Source organism: Muscardinus avellanarius, assembly GCF_963383645.1.
Source record: "Muscardinus avellanarius genome assembly, chromosome: 19".
Taxonomy (NCBI): domain Eukaryota; kingdom Metazoa; phylum Chordata; class Mammalia; order Rodentia; family Gliridae; genus Muscardinus; species Muscardinus avellanarius.
The window spans coordinates 37,727,966-37,731,234 of NC_137805.1; positions in this window are offsets into that span (position 1 = coordinate 37,727,966).

A 3,269-nucleotide genomic window follows, 5' to 3' on the forward strand; every position below is an offset into this window, starting at 1 on the left:
TTTGAGCCCTACCTCACAGCCCTCCTTTCATGAGCACTGCTGGGAGGTTACATTTAATCACATGATGACTGGATTAATGTCTTTCTCTTCTGCAGATTGCAAGCTCCACAAGGGTTGAGTTTGTGCCAAATTGTATTCACCATTGTATCCCCAGTACCTAGATAGCACTTGTCCATAGCAGGCATTCAGTACATGTACTTTCATGGGCACATTCAATTTTTTTTTTTTTTTTTTTTTTGGTGGTGGTACTGGGGATGGAACCCTTCTACCTACGGGCTACACTCCCATTCTTTCTTTCTTTTTTTCTTTCTTCCTTTTTTATGGTACTGGGGGTGGAACCCAGAGGCTTTCTACCTCTGGGCTATACTCCCAGACCTATTTTCTATTTTATTTAGAAACAGGGTCTCACTAAGTGCTGAGAGCCTCACTAAGTAGCTGAGGCTAGCTTTGAACCTGTTCAATCCTCCTGTCTTCACCTCCCAAGCGTGCACCACCATGCCTGGCTCAATTTTTTTTTTTTTTTTTGAGGGTCTGGGGATGGAACCCACAGGCATTTGACCTTCGAGCAATACCCCCTGCTCTGTTTTTAATTCTTTATTTTGAAACAGGCTCTCACTAAGTTGCAGAGGGCCTCACTAAGTAGCTGAGGCTGGCTTCGAACCTATGCGATCTTCCTGTCCCAGCCTCCCAAGCGCTGGGATTACAAGCGTGCGCCATCATCATGCCCAGCTCCTCCATTTCTTTTTCTTTCTTTCTTTTTTTATTTCTTTTTTTATTTTTTGCGAGTCTGGGGATAGAACCCAGAGGCGTTGGACCTCCGAGTCACACTTCCTGCCCTGTTTTTTATTCTTTATTTTGAAACCAGGTCTCACTGAGTTGCAGAGGGCCTCACTAAGAGCTGAGGCTGTCTGCGAACCGCGATCGTCTGGTCTCAGCTGTTATGGATTGGGAAACTATCCCCAGGGATCTTTGTTAGACCCCTGGGAATAATTTCCCAAAAACTCTCCAAAGAAACAAAAAAGCAGAAAAAGAGGAAAAGATAGAAATACAGGAGATAGAAATACAGCCCCATGCCAAAATGGCATGAGGGGGTGACTCAAAATGAATACACCAAAGGGCTTACACGTGGACTCAGCCTTTTATACCCATGACCTCCATCTTGTTTGCGTAACTCTGACGCAGTGAACGTCCCTGTAAGGTACCTCCCCCAATAAGGTGTGGTGAGGTGTCTCCTTTCATGAAGGTCGACCCCTCCCTAGATCATCATGTAGATCAGTCTTTACTTAAAAGCCTTGTTCTCCTCTCAAGATCTGTCTTTACATAGAGAAAGGCCTAGTTCTCCTCTCCTATTGACTGGTTAATTACTTTGAGCTAGGTTAATTTACATTGGAATAGCTGCCTGCTTTAGGCAGAAATCAAGTCCTTTCTTTACCCTTGTCTGCTGCCATTTTGACACAACTATTTTTGAAATATATTAATAGTCATAGCTTTCGCAAATCTTCCTAGGCCATTCCCAATACTGGTACACTGGGGATTGAACCCAGGACATTCTACCGCAAAGCTACACTCCCAGCCCTAGTGTGGATTCTTTCATTTGAAACAGGATCTCACTAAGTTGCAGAGGGCCTCACCAAGTAGCTAAGGTTGGCCGCAAACCTGTGATCCTCCTGTCTCAGCCTCCCAAGTACTGGGATTACAAGTGTGCACCACCACGCTCGGCTTTCCAAAGTCTCTTTTGAGCTGGGCGTGGCGGTAAACATTTGTAATTCCAGCACTTGGGAGGCTGAAACAGGAGGATCAGAGGTTTTCAAGGCCAGCTGCAGCAACTTAGTGAGACACTGTTTCACTGTTGGATAGAATGTCCCTGAGTTCAATCCCAGGTACCATAACTCTTTTATATCCCTATTATTCCCTAGCTTCTGCATATGAAAGAAAACATATGACCCTTCACTTTCCTTAACTGGCTCTAATCTCACTTAAGATGATGTTTTCTAGATTTATCTATTTTTTCCTGCAAATGTCATAATTTTGTTCTTTTTCTTTTTGTGGTACTGGGGATGGAGCCCAGGGGCATTCGACCTCCGAGCTACACCCCCAGCCCTATTTTATTTATTTATTTATTTATTTATTTATTTTTGTGGGTCTGGGGATGGAACCCAGGGGCATTCAACCTCTGAGCTACACCCCCCCCCGCCCTATTTTTTATTCTTTATTTTTTGAAACAGGGTCTCACTGAGTTGCAGAGGGCCTCACTAAGTAGCTGAGGCTGTCCGCGAACCGTGATCCTCCGGTCTCAGACTCCCGAATGCTGGGATCACAGGCATGCGCCACCACGCCCGGCTTACTTCATTTCCTTTGGAAAGATACCCAGGACTGGCACAGCTGGATCATATGGTGGATCCTTTTCCAGTTTTCTGAGGAATCTCCATACCAATCTCCACAGTGGCTGCAGTAATTGCAATCCTACCATCACTGTTCGTGTTTCCCCACATCCTCGCCAGCATTTATTATTGTTTAACTTATTTTTTTTTCGGATCTGGGGCTGGAACCCAGGGGCATTCTACCTCCGAGCTATACCCCCTGCCCTATTTTTTATTCTTTATTTTGAAACCGGGTCTCACTGAGTTGCAGAGGGCCTCACTAAGTAGCTGAGGCTGTCTGTGAACCGTGATCCTCAAGGTCTCAGCCTCCCGAATGCTGGGATTACAAGCGTGCGCCACCACGCCCGGCTATTGTTTAACTTCTTGGCGATTAGCATTCTAATTGGGTTAGATGGAATCTCAGAATAGTTTTGATTCATATCTCCCTGACTGCCAATGAGACTGAACATCTTTTTCATGTATTTACTGGCCATTTGTATTTCTTCTTTTGTGGAGTTTCTTATTTAGTTCAATTGCCCATTTCATGATTTGATTACTTGTTTTTTTTAGTGTTAAGTCTTTTAAATTCTTTATGTATTCTAGATATAAGTTATCTATTAGAGGAACAGCTGGCAAAGAGCTCCCATTCTTAGGCTCTCTCCTTAGATCCTTGATGATTTCCTTTGCTGAAAAGTAACTTAATTTAATGCCCTCCCATTTATTAATTCTTGTTTTGATTTCCTGAGCTCTGGGGGGTCTTCTTGAGCAAGTTTCTACTTGTGCCTAGATGTTGGAATGTTAGGCCTATGCCCTCCTCTAGTAATTTCAAAGGCTCTGGTCTACTTTCCAGGTCTTTGATCCTTTTTAAGTTGACTCATGTGCAGAGGAGCACATTCAATTTTAAATGGC